This window comes from Miscanthus floridulus, chromosome 6 (assembly GCF_019320115.1).
Source record: "Miscanthus floridulus cultivar M001 chromosome 6, ASM1932011v1, whole genome shotgun sequence".
NCBI classification, from domain to species: domain Eukaryota; kingdom Viridiplantae; phylum Streptophyta; class Magnoliopsida; order Poales; family Poaceae; genus Miscanthus; species Miscanthus floridulus.
Window position 1 is genome coordinate 114,257,361 of NC_089585.1, and position 19,996 is coordinate 114,277,356.

General features: G+C 51.6%; 1 pseudogene; it reads right to left on the reverse strand.

The window, feature by feature from the left end:
• Positions 1-40: 40 nt before the first annotated feature.
• On the reverse strand, positions 41-19,727 carry LOC136456640 (uncharacterized; annotated as a pseudogene).
• Between the last annotated feature and the right edge of the window lie 269 nt (positions 19,728-19,996).

The following is a 19,996-nucleotide window of genomic DNA, read 5'->3' on the forward strand; positions in this document are numbered from 1 at the left end:
ATAAACAAATATATCCGCGAACGACCCAGAAAAAGGAATCAGCAGTGTGAAGGATAAATCTTATTTCAAGTTTCTTTCAAAAAAAAGTTGTACAGTTGTACAAATCTGTCGGTACCTTCCTATTTACAGATAGGATATCACACAGGACCTCATCCCATCAAAAAAAGAAGCCAAACCATATATGCTCATACAAGAAGCTGATGTTACAACCGATAAATATGAATATGAATAATCCTTATATCTGGAGAAGTGGACCGTGGACATACAAGGGTGGTAGCCATAGCAGCGTCGCCTTTCAGACTAACCGCAGCCAAGCGGTAGCCACGACACCGCAAAAACCAGAACTATACAACTTATCGTGGTGAAGTAATACATGCCTCATCAACTGGCTCATAACTTTCCATTATTAAGTTAACTAGTAGGATGGATAGAAGCCTCCATATTTTGGTACTGCACAACTGTTCCATTCTACGAACGAAGTAGCTCTCTTTCTCTTAGCTTCACACTCAGTTCTTCCTTTGATGGTAGCTTCCACTCACCCTTCATGGCAGCAGACCACCATGCCTTCAGCTCATCCTAGAAAATGAAATCATAGAATTCATCGTATAAGTCATTTCCTATTCCAAATGATGGGATGGGACTAAAACCATTTCATGTCAATAGTAAATAGGAGCTATTGGAAAAAGTGGTTAAAATCATATGCTTTGAGAATGGAAGAAAAGAGATTTGGGAGAAATATAAAGTATTTGATATGGTGTCTATTGTTAAACATGTGCCTTTTCCATTACCCACAATTTGCTAGGCATGCATTAGAGCATCTCCAAGAGTTTGTCAAATTTTACTTGGCAAATCTTGTGATTTGCCAACTCCCAAAATTATATGCCAAGTAAAAAAACAATCCATCTCCAAGAGTTTGGCATTTTTGACTTGGTAAAATAAAAAAACCCGTTAACAAAACGAAGAGCCCCGCTAAGCGAACGAAGAGCCCCGCTAAGCGAACGAAGAGCCCTGGATGCCAAGCCGTATACGCGCGCGTATATTTGCGCGCGCGGAGGGAAGATTTGCCAAGTTGCTATTGATGCCAAGTTGTTTTGCCAAACTGTTGGAGACTATTTTTTCTTATTTTGCCAAAATTATATGGATGCCAAGTTGAGATAGCAAACTCTTGGAGATGCTCTTATATTAATGTCTCGGTACATAACAAATTTAGTATTTATTAGTGTTTAGATGGAATAAATGTATTTCACTGATTTTGTTAAACATGTTTCAATACAGATTCAACCAAAATAAGATTACTTTGAATAATATCATTTGATGTGTAGAAATTCTAGAAACAATTTAGAAAAAAAAGTGGCTGCCATATTTTGTCCAGATGAATAAAGCCACCACAAGAACTGATGGGATAAGTCTCTTGTGTTGGTTGGTCTTTGTGGGGCTGTGCTGGTCACATGGTCCTTGTGGCTGCATGGTCTATTTTTATGACAGCATCTTAGACTAGAGGACAGCATCTTAGAGGACAACATCTTAGCATCTAGGACAGCATCTTAGACTAGCATCTTGGCATATGCTTGGCTGGCTAGCAGCCTATATATATGTACCCTCAACCCCTCAGGTTGGCATGGCATTTGGAAATAAACCAGAAAATTGCCCCAACTCCTAGTGTCATCCTCTCTCGATGAGAGTAAGAATTCCGCTACTACCAAGAGTAAGAATTCAGCGACTAACAACTGGTATTAGAGCCGTACTATCCTGTAGCCTGAGCATCTCCTGCTCATCTCCTTTCCCAGCCGCACAACAACTCATCTGAAGCAACCCTCTCCCCACGCAGCAGCCCCCCGGTAGCGCGTCATGTCTGCAGGGCAGTCTCAGCGCTCGGTCGCCTCGAGCACGCGGCGTCGGCAGGGGGCCGAACTTGCCGCGGCAGAGGAACACGAGCGAGCGGCGGCAGAGACCGCTGCGACGGCAGCAAGGGCGTCGAGGCTGGCAGCGGTGGAGCTGGCAGCAGCCAGAGTGGAGGCGGAAACAGCGGCGGCGGCGGATGCAGCGCGTGCGGCGGCGGCAGAGGTCGAGGCCCTGCGCGGCAGCATCAGCAGCTTCGTTTCTGCTGACGACAGCGCCGACGCGGACCTTGAGTTGCTGGGAAGGGAGGCAGGACGAGCGCGGGCGGCGCAGTGGGCAGCCGCGCACGCCCACGAGCGCGGCGGCAGCCCCGACAGGCGCGGACGCACCGGTGGCGCTCTTGGAGGAGGCGCACACGGCGGCGGCGCTCCTAGAGGAGGCGCGCACGGCGACGGTGGCGGACGGGTCGATGGAGAGTGCAGCCTTCACAGGCAGCGTGGCTCTCTCTCCCCGGATCGGTACCGTGGTTACCACAGGCTCTAGGCTGTCGTCAGGGACGTCGGCCCCGGCGGTGGGTGGCCTACCCTCACCAAGACCAACTACGTCGAGTGGGCTGCGGTGATGAGGGTAAAGCTCCAGGTGTGGCACATGTGGGAGGCAGTCTAGTACGGCGACGTCGACTACGACCTAGATCGACGGGCGCTGGATTTCCTCATCACTGCAGTCCCGTTCGAGATGCAGTTCTCGCTTACCAACAAGCGGACTGCCAAGGAGGCTTGGGACGCCATCGCTACGGCACGCATCGGCAGTGACCACGCCCGTAAATCCACACTGCAGGCACTTCGCAAGGAGTGGGAGAACCTGGCCTTCAAGCCAGGTGAGGACGTTGATGACTTCGCTCTCCGTCTCAACACTCTGTTGCAGAAGATGGTGCAGTTCGGCGATGACACCTACGACGAGGAGAGAGCTGTCGAAAAGCTCTTCCTCTGCGTCCCTGAGAAGTACAAGCAGATGGCTCGCTCGCTTGAGTCTCTGTTGGATCTCTCCACGATGTCATCGAGGAGGCGATAGGTCGCCTCAAGGTCGTCGACAGCGATGAGCCACGGTCCCTCTCGGGCCCATCACCACTGGCGGGAAGCTCCTTCTCACTCAGGAGCAGTGGCTTGCCAGCCAAGGTGATCGGAAGAAGGGAGAGCCTTCTTCCACGAAGGCGGCCGCAAGGGTGGCAAGCCACGTAAGGCGCATAGAGACGCCCAGGCCGGGGTGCGAGGACGTGCCGAGGGTGATGCCCGTAGAGGCGTCCAGGGCGGCGCCGCCTGCAGGCATAAGCCGGCACGAGACGACGCCTGCCGCAACTGCGGCCAACTTGGCCATTGGGCCAAGGACTATCGACAGCCATGACGCGGCCAAGCCCACGTCGCACAGGCGGAGGAGGAGCCGGCTCTGTTCATGGCACATGCAAGCATCGAGCTACCTCCAGCGGCACTAGCCGTAGCGGCTCTCCTCCACCTTGACGAGCCAAAAGCACACGCCCTCCTCGGCGACAGCTCCGGCAACGACAAGACTGACGGGTGGTGCCTCGACACCGACGCCACCCATCACCTGACCGGTCGACGGGAGTTCTTCACCGAGCTTGACTTTAGCGTTCGAGGCTCCGTCAAGTTTGGGGATGCCTCCGGCGTGGAGATCAAGGGCGTCGGCTCCGTCATCTTCACCGCCGTGTCTGGTGAGCACAGGCTGCTCACCGGAGTCTACTACATCCCCGCGTTGAGGAACTTCATCATCAACTTGGGACAGCTGGATGAGAACGGTTCACGCGTGGTGGTTGAGGATGGAGTCATGAGGATTTGGGATCACTGTCGTCGCCTTCTTGCCAAGGTATCTAGAAGCGCAAATCGACTCTACATCCTTAACGTGCAGGTGGCACACCCCCTCTGTCTCGCTGCTTGTCGGGATGACGAGGCGTGGCAGTGGCACGAGCGCTTCGGGCACCTTCACTTCGAGGCCCTGAAGCGGCTCAGTGCCACGAAGGTGGTGCGAGGCCTGCCGTGCCTCGACCATGTGGAGCAGCTCTTGCGACATCTGCGTGTTGACGAAGCAGAGGCGACTCCCCTTTCCCCAGCAGATGAGCTTTCGAGCCAAGGAGAGGCTCGAGCTTGTGCACGAGGACTTGTGTGGCCCAGTGACACCGGCCACACTGGGAGGACAACGCTACTTCCTGCTGCTCGTCGACGACCTCTCCCGCTACATGTGGATGATGGTCCTCGGCAGCAAGGGAGAGGCAGCGGACGCCATCAGGCGCTCGCAGGCTGCTGCGGAGGCGGAGTGCGGCCACAACCTGCGCGTGCTGCGCACTGACAACGGCGGTGAATTCATGGCGGCTGAATTCGCGTCGTACTACGCTGATGAGGGCATTCAGCGCCACTACTCCGTGTCGTACAGCCCACAGCAGAACGGCGTGGGGCACAACCAGACGGTTGTGGGGATGGCTCGGGCCCTTCTCAAGCAGAGGGGGATGCCGGCTGTCTTCTGGGAAGAGGCGGTGGTGGCGGCCATCTACATCCTCAACCGCTCGCCTACCAAGGCGCTCGACGGTAGGACGCCGTACGAGGCTTGGCATGGGCGCAAGCCGGCGGTCTCCCACTTGCGGGTCTTCGGCTGCCTCACGTTTGCCAAGGAGCTTGGCCACATCAGCAAGCTCGACGACAGGAGCACTCCGGGGGTGTTCATCGGCTACGCAGAGGGCTCAAAGGCCTACCGCATCCTCGACCCAAAAACCCAGCGTGTGCGCACGGCGCGCGACATTGTGTTCGACGAAGGGCGAGGATGGGCATGGGACAAGGCGGTGGACGATGGCTCGGCTCTGACGTACAACGACTTCATTGTCGAGTACGTCCACTTCAAGGGAGCTGGGGGAGTAGGCAGCTCTTCTTCGGCGAGCGTGTCTACCCCAGTCCCCGAGCCTCCACCGACCCCAGCACCTGCTACTCCGACAGCACCACGCTCTTCAGCCAGGACCTCGGCTGCGATGAGTCCTTCATCGGCTCCACCATAGCCGGCACCGCCACGCACTCCAGCACTGACAGGCACCTCTCCGGACACGTCTACTCCAACACTAGCTCGTGTCGAGCACAACCCAGTTGAGCTCGCTACTCCGCTCTCTCACGACGAGGAGCACATCGACGCGTACCACGACGACGAGCCATTGCGGTACCCTACGATGGAGAACCATCTCGGCGACTAGCCGGTGCTGGGACTGGTGCCTCACGACCTGGAGGCGCAGTTGCACCTTGCGTGTGACGACGGCAAGCCTCGGTTGTTTGTAGAGGCCGAAAGACACGCGGCATGGCGCGCCGCGATGCAGTTGGAGATGGATGCGATCGAGAAGAACCGCACCTGGGAGCTTGCTGACCTTCCTCGTGGTCACCGCGCAATCACCCTTAAGTGGGTGTACAAACTGAAGAGGGATGAAGCTGGTGCCATCGTCAAGCATAAGGCTCGCTTGGTGGCATGAGGTTTCGTGCAGCAAGAGGGGGTTGACTTCGACGACGCTTTTGCTCCCGTGGCACGGATGGAGTCCATGCGACTCCTTGCGCTAGCTGCCCAGGAGGGCTGGCGTGTTCATCACATGGACGTCAAGTCGGCGTTCCTTAACGGCGACTTGAAGGAGGTCTACGTGCACCAGCCGCCGAGATTTGCGATCCCTGGCAAGGAAGGCAAGGTGCTCCGCCTACGCAAGGCCCTCTATGGCTTGCGGCAGGCACCGAGGGCGTGGAATGCCAAGTTGGATTCCACGCTAAAGGGGATGGGCTTCGAGCAAAGCCCGCACGAGGCGGCCATCTACCGACGGGGCAGTGGAGGAAATGCTCTGTTGGTGGGTGTCTACATCGACGACTTGGTGATCACCGGCACCAAGGATGCGGAGGTGACGGCATTCAAGGAAGAGATGAAGGCCACCTTCTAGATGAGTGACCTGGGGCCTCTCTCCTTCTACCTAGGAATCGAGGTGCACCAGGATGACTCCGAGATCACGCTTCGACAGACCGCCTACGCCAAGCGCGTCGTTGAGCTAGCTGGGCTCACCGACTGCAACCCAGCTCTCACTCCGATGGAGGAGAGGCTAAAGCTGAGCCGCGACAGCACGACGGAGGAGGTGGACGCTACGTAGTACCGACGTCTTGTGAGGAGCCTTCGCTACCTCGCCCACACACGGTCGGACTTGGCATTCTCCGTCGGCTACGTTAGTCGGTTCATGCAGCGACCGACGACAGAGCACCAGTAGGCTGTGAAGAGGATCATCCGCTACGTTGCGGGGACTCTCGATCACGGCCTCTACTGCCCTAGGTGCCCTGGGGCGGCACACTTCGTCGGGTACAGCGACAGCGACCACGCCGGCGACATCGACACCAGCAAGAGCACGAGCGGGATCCTCTTCTTCCTCGGCAAGTGCCTCGTTAGCTGGCAGTCGGTCAAGCAGCAGGTGGTGGCCCTGTCCAGCTGCGAGGCCGAGTACATAGCGACCTCCATCGCTTCGACTCAGGCGCCCTGGCTCGCTCGACTGCTCAGTAATCTCCTCGGCAGAGACACTAGAGCGGTGGAGCTCAGGGTAGACAGCAAGTCCGCTCTGGCCCTGGCAAAGAACCCCGTGTTCCATGAACGCAGCAAGCACATCCGGGTGAGATACCACTTCATCCGAGGCTGTTTGGAGGAAGGGAGCATCAAGGCGAGCTACATCAACACCAAGGATCAGCTTGCGGACCTGCTCACCAAGCCTCTTGGGAGGATCAAGTTCCTTGAGCTCTGCTCCAGGACCGGGATGGTTTAACTTTCCCACAGGACGACGCACAAGACTTAGGGGGAGAATGATTAAGAGAAGTCTTATGTGTTGACTGGTCTTTGTGGGGCTGTGCTGGTCATATAATCCTTGTGGCTGCATGGTCTGTTTTTAGGACAGCATCTTAGAATAGAGGACAGTATCTTAGAGGACGGCATCTTAGATTAGAGGACAGCAACTTAGAGGACAACATCTTAACATGTAGGACAACATCTTAGACTAGCATCTTGACATATGCTTGGCTGGCTAGCAGCCTATATATATGTACCCCCAACCCCTCAGGTTGGCATGGTATTTGGAAATAAACCAGAAAATTACCCCAACTCCTAGTGTCATCATCTCTCGATGAGAGTAAGAATTCTGCTACTACCAAGAGTAAGAATTCAGCGACTAACAAGAACTATTGGAACAATATTTCACAGCTCTCATAAGGCACAACACAACAGACAATAATTAGCTTTACCCTGTTCACTGCCATGAACTGGATACAAACTGGTTCATTTTTAATGTAGTGCTGCTGTGTTTGGTAAACTTTCAGTTATCACCCAACTAAGTCGGTCAAAACATAAAACTTCTATGCAGTAACATACCTCATGGAAGTCATGGTTGGATACAAAGCGAGAATCTACTTGACAGGTTGAATTTCTGATGGTTACAGAAAGGCGACTCCTATCCAGTGCTCCTGTAAGACATATCCATACCATTTACTCTCCTTATCCATTTAACCACTGTTTTTCATTTTTTTTAAGCAACGAACAAATGCTCTGCATGGAAGAAGAATTTTCCAAATTCAATCACCAAATTAAGGCAGCTTTTTAGTCATTTACCATTCAGGCGGGCAACATGGTATCCTGTGCCACCCAATGCTTCCTCCCATTTACCAAATCGCAGTCGGACAAAAAAGCCATCTAACGTAGTGTGCATGATCGGTGATCTCAGCCATCTGTCATGAATAACAAACACAAAAAGGATCAAACATGAGCTTTCAGTCTTTAGGATCTTCTGTAACTTGAGCTAAGTGTCCTCTATGGATGAAGGTGCTATTTCTCATGAAAAACAACAAAATGCTTATGTCAGAAAAGAAAAAAGAAAAACATGGCTTTATGTACTCAGAGATAATGCAAGTTCTTGTCATTTTTATGGCACACTAGTCTCTATGAACCAGGCAGTAGCAAACACTGAACTAACCATAACCACACAAGGTACTCCCTCAATCCCAAAAAGGAAGTCATTATAGTTTTGTCCTAAGTCAAACCATCATAAGGTCTTTCTTTTTGGATGTTGTACGGGTTTCTAAACCTTTTTACTCTTCTATTTAATCGATGATACACACCTCTCTTGCGAGCTTGAAGAAAAAAAACATGATAAGTTTGACCAAGTTTATACAAAAAGTACAACCATTTACGATACCAAATCATCAGATTCACCATGAAATATATTTCATAGTATGCTTATTCGGTGTCATAAATATTGATAACTCAATTCTACAAACTTGGCAAGCTTAAGATGGTTTGACTTTGGACCAAACTAGAATGACTTTCTTTTTGGGATGGAGGTAGTATCTAACATTTATATATTTGTCCACCAAAATGTTCTAAGAAATCATTACCTACATGTTCCCCTTTCATAAAAGAACATAAATCACCTGAATGCAAATATACATGTTCTTCATAACAAAAATACATGTGCTTCCTAGAAGGCACGGATTCAAATGGTCCAGAAATCCAGTGGAGTACCTTATGATATCTGAGCGAGACAGGCGAAGCCTATGCAAGGCACCAAAAACAACACTTGATTCATCAGAGACATCATTAGGCATAGTGCCATAAGGAACAATTTGCTTGTTATCTGACGGACCCACCATAAAATCTGAGACTCCTCCCTTTAATTCTACTTGGTTTCTGTCAGTATCTTCAGCCAATGTGTTCAGTTCTAGATTATGCTGAGTTGCAGATTTGCCAGCTGTGTTCCCTCCATGATGCTGATGCTCACGCTCAGATATAAAGTTTCCTCTTAATTCTTCGTTGCTTAGACACAGTTGTTCCTTGCCTTTGTCACCTACCCACAAAACCATTCTTCCGTTTCCGCTAGAAGATTTATGATTTTCGTGTCCTGCCTCTACTTTATCATGGCTGCTGTAACTAACAACAAAAGAGTTAGTTTTGTGGTTTCTCAGTTTGGGACTTCCACACTCACATGCGGTAGCCAACCTTACTGCAGAGGTGTTTGCATGTCTAAGTGCGTCCAATCTCTTTGCAAAAACAGAAGCCATTGTTTCAGATTGCTTAGGTTCCTCTGGAGGCGTTGCTGGACATTTACTACTTGTTACACCATCGCTGCTTCCTCTGCCAGTGAAGCATTGTATATTGCTCAGTTCCTTCTCCAAATTAAAATTCTGAAGGAGGTGGACAACACAACTTGTTACCCACAGCCTGTGGATTAACAGCATTCTCTACATTGCATGGTGTTGCCTCCATCGGTTCCACTGATGCTTTTGGCAAAAGCCGAGTTACCCACAAGCTTTCCCTTAAACCACCTTTATTTTGTGTTGAATCATTTGAGCAGGCAGCTGTGCACTGATTTTGTTTTTCTTCTAGAGGTCTAGAGCTAAACTTACTGGAACTGGGCAGTTTCATATTTCTTTCTGGTCTCATTTGGAAAATATCAATTTGACTCTGAACATTTCCTCTACAGCCACCAGAAATCATATGAAAGCGTTCAGCAGCTAAAGTCTCAGTAGCCACATCAAGAGTTTCTCTACCCATGCCAATTTGTTTGTCCAACATAGAATTGTTATCATTTAATTCCAGGGTCAGTCTATTGAACACATGCCCAGCACAGTTGCTTTCTGGTTGACGACAATTATCTCTTGAAGTTATCATAACATTATGAGTATACAGGGACTGGAAGAGCGAATTGAAGCCAACAGATTGCAAAGGAACGCTGCTGTTATTTTGAAGTGGCTGGGAAGGTGCTGCAGATCCCTCTCCTGTACTTGCTGAAAACTTCTGATCAAGTGGAATGGCAGCAGTGTCTCCATCAAGCATGGATAACCCATTCGTGAGTGATGACATCCAGTTGAAGAAAGATGTACCACATTTTTGCAATAATCCTGAGCAAGAACTCTCATTGTCTTCTCTTCTAAATCTTTTGTTTCCAGAAGAAGGCATCATGGCTGCACTACACTGCGCATACTTCCGTTTTGGGGCTTTTGTACTTGTACAGCTCTCGATGCTCTCATTGCTGTCATCACCCTCCCTTGTATTGTTACCACAATTGCTGTCATTGTACACAACTTTTTCTTTGCCTTTCACAAGCTTTCTGGAATTAACTACAGGTGCTGACTCGCATCTTGCAACAGCATTAACACCAGATGCTGACTCACCTTTCGCAACAACAGGCTCATCCTTATGGCTTTCCTGGAGAACCGGACCTTGGCGATTGTCATGTGAATGAATTTCTGGAACATTACTAATTACATTGTTGTCACTGCCCAGGCTTTGAACATTTCTATTGCCTTGGGAACCTACCAATTTGCCTGAGACCTCTCCTGCATCACATGAAATTCCTAAGGAAGAAGGTAACATCGGATTCTCTGTGTTCATTGGCAACATAGATTCTTTCTGACAAACTGCTTTTACTAACCGAGCACGCCATGCATTAGGTGCCCAAGATCTTTCATTGCAGACAGTGGTTGCACAATACACCTGGTTTTCTGAAATACTAGGCATGACTTCTTTTCTGGAGGCTGAACCTGAAAAAAAGCCATGATAAATATTTGTCACGAACAAAAAATAACAAAACTGTCTTAATTGATTTTCCAAAACATTAAGTATTACTATGGGAAGCATCCTTGCAACATCTTGTGGGACAATTCCCCGCTTCCATGTCCTCCAGCTTATCCACACAACAGTTTTCCGACTCTTCTTTCCCTTCGTTCATGACATTAATCCCTTCATCACAGCACTCTACAAGTTTAGCTTTCAACAAAGTTAAGTCAGATAATAGAAAAGATAACTTCTTAATTTTTTAATCCTATTTGGCCAAAGAAGTTGAGCTACTAGCTAATACTCCCTCCTATTCCAAATTATATGTCGTTTTGGCTTTTCTACATACATAGCAAAAGCAATGTATCTAGAAAAGTCAAAACGAATTATAATTTGGAACAGAGGGAGTACATATGTATTATGAGGCAGATGAAACTTCAAAATCTAGAAAAGTCAAAACGACTTATAATTTGGAACAGAGGGAGTACATATGTATTATGAGGCAGATGAAACTTCAAAATCTAATATAACAAATGATAGGCAATAGAGTTCCCTAACAAACCTTAAAAAAGAGAAGAGACTTGGCTTGATTTTGAGGTGTAATTTGTTCTGATTATGTTAACACAGTGCTCTTTATATTGATTGTATTAGACCCTTCTAACATGATGAGCAGCTAGCTAGACCAATAAAGAATTGGCAAATTCATATCTCTGGGCAAAAAGAAAAAAAAAGAATTGCATTCAAACTACCAGCTCTCTGAATTAAATTATGTCTTTTAGACTTACTTGAATCTTGCTCCTGCGATCTCATAGACGTAGATTGTAGGGCATCGACATTTGTAACTCTATTGGGGCTATCCATGGTTACTCTCACTGAGCTATCACTACAAATCTGTAGTTGTGATGGCATCTTTTCTGACACCTCTAGGTTATCATATATGGTATCACCGCTCTTTACACCTGGACCAGAACCACTCCGTTGAGGTGAAGATATTAATATGCTCAACGTATCTGCATTCCAACGAAGAGAAGCCTTCCTTGTGCTTAGACTGGACGCCGCAATTTTAATGCTCAAGCCCTCATCCGGAGACCACACCAGCTCAGAGAGGGGGCTCATGCCGAATTTTTGGACTGCATTTACACCTGCACCTGAATGTCGACAATGGGCCTTCAGAAAGTTATATAATATATGAATAGTCCTCTGCATATTATATTATATTATATAATTTATAGTTTGCTTGCGCATAGAAGAGCCGGGGAAGGAAGATAGCACATGACTGTAAGTACAAAGTGCAAGTTAGCATGAATGTGGTGCTGTTCCTCAGGCCGGAAGCTGGTGACATCAATCTGGTAATGAAAATTCTCAATCTTTTTGGTGATGCTTCGGGGCTTAAAACCAACCTTCAAAAGAGCAGTGTTTTACCCATCAGGTGTGGTGACATGGAGCTGACCACCATCCAGAACCTGTTGCCTTTTGCGGTGTCCGAATTTCCTTGCAAATATTTAGGTTTACCCCTCTCCCTTAAGCTCACTAAGGGGCAGATCCAGCCTATTATTGATAAGATTGCAGATCAACTGCAAGGTTGGAAGGCGGACCTCATGACTAGGGCTGGAAGAAAAGTGCAGGTACAGTTTGTGCTCACTGCTATGCTAGTGTACCTTGTTATGGCCATAGACTTCCCTCCCTGGGCCATCAAAGCTGTGGACAAACTTAGACGGGGTTTCCTATGGAGGGGAAGAAAGGAAGCAAAAGGGGGTCATTGTCTTGTGGCATGGGGCAAGGCGAGCCGTCCACCGGAGCTTGGTGGTTTCGGGATCTCGGACCTGAAATATCTTGGATGGGCACTGCGGATGCGCTGGGTTTGGCTTCAGAAAACGGAACCCCATAGGCCCTGGGCAAACTTTCCTATCCAGGTGCCTGGATAGGTCCAAGCCTTCTTCAGATTAGCGGTTGTCTCTGAAGTTGGCAATAGGGCAAACACTCTTTTCTGGGCTGATAAATGGCTCAATGGACAATCAATTGTAGACCTAGCCCCTCATCTTCTTGCTGGAATACCAAAAAGGATAGTAAATAAACGCACAGTTGAAGAAGCTCTTACTGATTGTGCTTGGGTTCTGGATATCCGAGGTACCATGATAGTGGAAGTAACGGTGGAGTTCCTCAATCTCTGGGATCTCCTTTATGATTTTCAGCTACAGCCGGAGGTTGAAGACGCTCACATTTGGCGTCTTTCTTCTAGTGGTCAGTATTCGGCCGAAGTCAGGCATATGAGGGTTTTTCATAGGATCCACTCTTTTTGGCCCATATGAGAGAATCTGGAAATCTTGGGCTCCACCCAAGTGTCGTTTCTTCATGCGGTTGGTCGCACATGACAGGTGTTGGACGGCTGATCGGCTTGCAAGGCAAGGGCTGCCACATCCGGCACAGTGCCCCCTCTGTGATCAAGAGGAGGAAACCGTTAACCATCTGCTGGTTTCTTGTGTCTTTGCTCGGCAATTTTGGTTCTATTTGCTCCAGCACTTTGGGATCCAACAATTCTGTCCACTGCCTTCAGATTTGTCTTTTGATGTGTGGTGGGAAAATTCAAGCAATGCTACTGTTGGGTTAACAAGGAAGGGGTTCAACTCTCTTGTGATCTTAGGAGCTTGGACCTTGTGGAACCATCGAAATAGGCGTGTTTTTGACGGAGCTACTCCCAGCTTGGGTGGTGTTTTGGGTTTTGCTCTAGAAGAGAGTCGGCTTTGGGCTATGGCGGGGGCTTGTTAGATAATCTACTGCTTCCTTATGTGAACACACAGCAAGGGAAGCCGGCGCCGAAAAGGCTCCCTGCTGTGGTACTGTAGCCGCTGCAGGAGCAGGCGCCGAACGGCTCACCTGCCTCACTATAGCTACGGCAGGGACAGACGCAGAAGTCAGTCCTGTTGTGTTATCTAGTCACTGTTTCAGTAGGGCAGCTGTACTAGGGCTAGATGAGTAGAGTTGTATATATAGTTTGCCACTGCAACTCAACAAAGAGAGTTCAGATTTGTCATCTCCTATATAGGGCTTCGGCCAAAGCTGGTGTCTCTGCCGTGTGTGTATGCTATGTTCTCCCTCTTCTTCTACCTCAGACCATAGTGTGTGGTCGGACAGCATCTGTCGTGCTCGGTCGTGGTCGGCAAGACTGGTGAGTGGTCGACTCACCTGAGTCGGTGATCCTATAGGCTTACAAGTGGTATCAGAGCTGTACAAGCGCCGTCGCCGGACTAACCGCTGGCGATGACGAACGGTTCGGAGATAGGCGACAGCAGTGGCACTGCTGTGGCTGCCCAGCCACGACAGGAGGTCGTTGTTCACACGGTGCTGGAGGTCAGCGGCACCAGTTGACCGACGCTGACTCGCACCAACTATGGAGAGTGATCGGTGACCATGAAAGTCAAGCTCAGAGCCCGACGGCTCTGGAATGCTGTTGACAAGGGCACCAACAAAGAGGAAGATGACATGTCAGTGTTGGAGGCTATCCTCGTTGTTGTACTGGTGGAGTACAGGGAGCCGTTGAGGGCGAAAAGCTCTGCTAAGGAGGCGTGGGAGGCTATTGCGGCGATGCGCGTCGGTTCCGACCGCGCAAAGAAGGTGACGGCCCAGCTTCTGAAGCAAGAGTACGTCAACCTCAAATTCAAGGATGGTAAAATGGTGGAAGACTTCTCCCTCCGCCTGCTGACGCTTATCAGCAAGCTGAAGAGCCACGACGTCACCATCGATGAAGAGGAGGCGGTCTCCAAGTATCTCCACTCGGTGCCGGCAAAGTACATCCAGATCGCTCTCTCCATAGAGACGATGCTGGACTTGTCCGCCCTCACCATTGAGGATGTGACAGGCCGTCTGCAGGCGGTGGGCGAGCTCCTGGAGCAGGCGATAGCAACGAAGGACAGCGGCAAACTGCTATTGATAGAGGAGGAGTGGGCTGCTCGGAGGAACTCCATGGTAGCCTCCTCCAGCCGCGGTGGCGATGGCATGCGCCACGGCAAGGCTTCTTCGATGAAGAAGAAGCAGGTCGACCCCAACGCATGTCGGCGCTGCGGGAAGACAGGCCATTGGGCACGAAAGTGCCCAAATCGCAAGCAGGAGAAGAAGACTGAGGCTCATCTGGAGCAAGCTGATGATGATGATGATGCGGCCACTATCCTAATGGAGACATTCTATGCACTGCACGACATCGAGGCCGAGGAGAAGGAAGATGCGACGATGGTGGAAGGACCTGGGAAGGCCCTGAAGGCTGTCAACTTCGACGAACCACGTGCCCAAGTCCACCTCGGACGTGTGGGCACCGACCAAGAGCTACGGTGGTATCTGGACTCTAGTGCCAGTAACCACATGACAAGCTACAAGGCAACCTTCACCCAACTCGACGATGATGTTACCGGTACGGTGAAGTTTGGTGACGGCTCAAGGGTGGCAATCCAAGGGCACGGCACCATCATCGTCAGGTGCCAGAACGGGAAGCACCACGCGCTAACGTATGTATATTACATCCCGTAGCTGCGTTCAAGCATCATCAGCATTGGTCAGCTGGATGAGCGCGGTAGCGAGGTACTGATCAAGGATGGAATCCTTAGGATCAGGGATCGGGAGCAGCGACTTCTCGCTAAGGTGAAGAGGTCCCTGAACCGGTTGTATCTGCTCGACCTGAAGGTAGAGCAACCGGTGTACCTGGCGGCAAGGCACACCGAGGAACCGTGGTTGTGGTATGCCCGGTTCGGACATCTCAGCTTCGACGTGCTTGGTCGGCTGGAGAAGATGGTCCGAGGGCTACCCCACATCGAGCACAAAGGCGAGCTGTATGACAGCTGCCTGGCCAGGAAGCAGAGGAGGCTACCGTTCCTAAAGGCGGCCAAGTATCGCGCGGAGGACGCTCTCGAGCTCGTCCACGACGACCTCTACGGGCCGATCACACCAGCCACAAACGGTGGTCGGCGGTACTTCCTCCTGCTCATGGATGATTGCAGTCGCTACATGTGGCTGTAACTCCTGATGAGCAAGGACGAAGCGGCGGCGGCGATCAAGAAGTTTAAGATGCGCGCGGAGGCCGAGAGCGGCAAGAAGCTCCGCGTGCTGAGGACTGATCGCGACGGCGAATTCACTTCGGTAGAGCTCGCTGCGTACTACGCGGATCAGGGTGTAATGCACCACCACACCGTGCCATACTCGCCACAACAGAATGGTGTGGTGGAGAGGCAGAACCAGACGGTGGTCGGCATGGCTCGATCCATGATGAAGGCAAAGGCATGCCGGCAAGGTTCTAGGGTGAGGTGGTGACCACGGTTGTGTTCATCCTCAACCGCGCTCCGATCAAGGCCCTAACGGGCAAGACACCATTCGAGGCTTAGCATAGACGCAAGCCGAGCGTGTCCTTTCTTCGGATATTCGGCTGCATCGGCCACGTCAGGAAGACGAAGCCGATCCTCACTAAGCTGGAGGACAGGAGCACACCGATAGTGTTCCTGGGCAACACAGAGGGTACCAAGGTGTACCAGCTCTACGACCCACGCGGAGACAATGTACTTGTCTCACACGACGTCATGTTCGACGAGAAGGCGGCTTGGGACTGGAACAGTCCGAGCACAGGGGAAACCGGTGGCTTCACTACACCTTCCTCGTCGAGCACTTGGTCATCCACGGTGGTGGAGACGCTGGGAAAAAGGTGTCGAGCACTCCAGGAGGGGTGCCGAGCACTCCAGCAACAGAGCCGAGCACTCCTGGGGTGGTGCCGAGCACTTCGGGAGGGATGCCGAGCACTCAGGGAGGAGTGCCGAGCACTCCTGGAGGGATGCCGAGCACGCCAGGAGTGGTGCCGGGAGGTTCTGTAGTGGTGGCGACCACTCCAGGATGGGTGCTGAGCACTCCCGTAGCAGAACCGAGGGGTCTTTCAGTGGTGCCGACCACTGCAAGACGTGTGCCGAGCACTCCGGGAAGGGTGCAGACCACTCCAGGAGTGGTGACGAGCTGTCCAGGAGTAGTGCCGAGCACTACAAACGGGGTGCCGAGCACTCCAGGTGCTATGCCGAGCACTCAGGCAGAACAAGGAACTCCATCTATGCCGATTGAGTTTGCCTCACCTCCAAGTGACATCACTGAGTTCGTGGATGTCTTCCACGAAGGTGAGGAGGTGCGGTTCCGCAGGCTGGATGACATAGTCGGTGGTACAGGGCCCTCGGGCCTGGCTGATCGTCTGCTCAATGACCAAGAGCTGCTGCTCGTCAATGCAGATGAACCACCCATGTTCGCGCTGGCAGAGCGTGACGAAAACTGGCGACGGGCAATGCTGGAGGAAATGAAGGCGATCGAGGAAAACGAGACATGGCAGCTCGTCGATCCACCTCTAGGATATCGTTCGATCAGCCTGAAGTGGGTGTACAAGGTCAAGCGGGACGAGCTCGGCCCCATTGTCAAGCACAAGGCACGCTTCGTCGCCCGAGGCTTTGTTCAGCGCGAAGGCATGGACTTCGAGGAAGTCTTTGCACCAGTAGCACGCATGGAGTCTGTTCGTTTGCTACTAGCCTTGGCAGCAGCAAAGGACTGGCGCGTCCATCACTTGGACGTTAAATCTGCATTCCTCAACGGCGAGCTGGCGGAGACGGTCTTCGTCAGGCAACCTCCAGGTTTCGTCATCAAGGGAGCGGAGCATAGGGTGCTCCTACTGCACAAGGCGCTCTATAGGCTGCGGCAGACCCCACAAGCATGGAACACCAAGCTTGACGCCACGCTGGGCGAGCTTGGGTTCCAGCGGTGCGCAACCGAGCACGCGCTCTACACGCGACGATGGGGGAAGGAGGAGCTCGTCGTCGGCGTGTATGTGGACGACTTGATCGTCACCGGCGCATGTACGGAGGACATCAACAGCTTCAAGCACGAGATGACGGCTCATTTTCAAATGAGCGATCTCGGCGCACTCTTCTACTACCTCAGCATCGAGGTGAGAAAGGGAAAGGAGGAACTCACGCTCGGTCAGAGCACGTATGCCTCGAAGCTGTTGGAGCAGAGCGGCATGGCTGAGTGCAAGCCTTGCGTGACTCTGATGGAGGAGCGGTTGAAGCTGACAAAGGCCAGCACCGCGGTGAAGGTAGATGCAACACTCTACCGGAGAATCGTTGGCTGTCTGCGCTACCTAGTCCACACGAGGCCGAACATTGCATTCGCCGTGGGCTACGTCAGTCACTTCATGGAGGATCCCAGAGAGGATCACTAGGCTGCGGTGAAGTGGCTACTACGCTACGTCAAGGGGACGGTGGATCAGGGGATCATCTTTCCCAAGACCGGTGGAAGTAGGCTGTAGTTCACTGTGTTCAGCGATGCAGACATGGCGGAGGACATCAACGGACGGCGGAGCACCTCTAGAGTGCTTGTCTTTCTCAGGTCGGCTCCAATTTCATGGCTGTCGCTAAAACAGAAGGTGGTGGCGCTATCTACGTGCGAGGCAGAGTACGTAGAGGCGGCTACAGCGGCGTGCCAAGTTATGTGGCTGCGCCAGCTGCTGGGTGAGCTGACCGGTGTGGAAGCTCACCCACCAGCACTGATGGTGGACAACCAGTCCGCCATCGCCCTCGCGAAGAATCCGGTTCTCCACGACCGGAGCAAGCCCATCGACGTAAAGTACCACTTCCTCAGGGACTGTGTCGATGAAGGGCAGATCGTCATCGAGTTCGTTGAAACTGGTCAGCAACTCGCAGACGTCCTCACCAAGCCGCTCGGACGTCTTCGACTCACGGAGCTGAAGGAGATGATCGGCATGGAGGGGGTACAAGGGATAGCAGTAGGATTAGGGAAATAATTGTTAGATAATCTACTGCTTCCTTGTGTGAACACACAGTAAGGGAAGACGGCGTCGAAAAGGCTCCCTGCTGTGGTATTGTAGCCGCTACAGGGGCAGGCGCCAAACGGCTCACCTGCCTCACTATAGCCACAGCAAGGACAGACACAGAAGTCAGTCCTGCTGTGTTATCTAGTCACTGTTTCAGCAGGGCAGCTGTACTAGGACTAGATGAGTAGAGTTGTATATATAGTTTGCCACTGCAACTCAAAATAGAGAGTTCAGATTTGCCATCTCCTATATCGGGCTCCGGCCAACGCTGGTGTCTCTGCCGTGTGTATGCTCTGTTCTCCCTCTTCTTCTACCTCTGACTATAGTGTGTGGTCGGACAACGTCTGTCGTGCTCGGCCGTGATCGGCAAGACTGGTGAGTGGTCGACTCACCTGAGCCGGTGATCCTGTGGGCTTACAGGGCTATCTTTCTTGGCTTCCCAGCCTCCCCCTCCCCCTATAGCCTTGTAGTCTGGAGGACGTCTAATCTTGGTCACCTCTTTGTTTTCACAGGCGCATTTATACTTTTATTTTGGAGTGGTGTGGTGTGTTGTAACGGGGTCTCTCCTTTTTTTTTTCTTAATATAATGAAGCGCAGTTCTCCTGCGTTTTCGAGAAAAGTTAGCATGAATGATATCTATATAAGGCACATGATGTGATTCCTTTTCCTTGCGTGTAGCAAAGGCATATATGTTTGTTGCAAAAATACTCCTGGTATATGCATCTGATTAGAAAGTATTCGATGAAGTAGCTGCAAAACTTGTGTCTGTTTGATCTTTTGTCCAAATTAAAGCACATATTGACAGCATCAATGCCATCAAACGAACAATATTGGGTTCTAGGAACCCCCAACGGGGGTGCATGCTACATGGATCATGACGTGAGAAAACACACGCACCCACCCAAAAAAGGAAAGCACCATCTACATCCGATCGTGCTTGTTTTTGCTAAAATACAATACAGAAAAGTACGGTGAAAACTTTGCCTGAAAAACTGAATCAGAGAGAGCGCATAAATAAGCAAAATGATCTAGCCTGATGTGCCAGACAGCAACGGGCGCACCTCTGGGAGTAGCGAATCACTACCATCCATCCCACTGCATTCGCCCCATCGCGGCGCGCCGGGCCTCAGAAACACCACACCGGCACCAGAGAAGCGGGCGGAGGACTTCTCGATCGCGCACCACCTGCTTTCGGCTGCGCCGAGCCGCAAGGCCTACTACAGCTACAGGACGGGAGGGGTTTCAGCAGGTGGGGATCGCGGCGAAGGGCGGGCAGGGGGCGGGCACCCGGTCCGTTGAGCGTCCTGGCTCGGTGAATCTGGGAGCGGCGGCCGAGGGGGTGCAGGAGCACAGCCAATGAGTGAGGCCAGAATGAAGACTTGTTTTGCATGCGTGGGAGGCATGAGGCGGAGGCTGTTCCACGTAGAGACCGCGAGGGACACAGGCGCCCGTGCGCTGGGTCTACCGGTGTATGGGAGAGGGGGTTTCGGGAAACCCGGAGCGGCGCTGCGCCTCTGGCCTCTCCCTTTCCTTTTGTGGGCTCTGCTGTGTGCTGTGCAGCCGCTCCGTGCGAGCGGCCGTGGACCGTGATGCGAATGGCCAAGGCCGAGAGATCGGATGGCTCTTGCGCGTCGCGGGGGTGGATCCACGAACGGCAGCCACCGGAGGCCGGATGGGTGGGGGTGCCGTGCGGAGGCAGCGGGCCTTGATGAGCAGTCC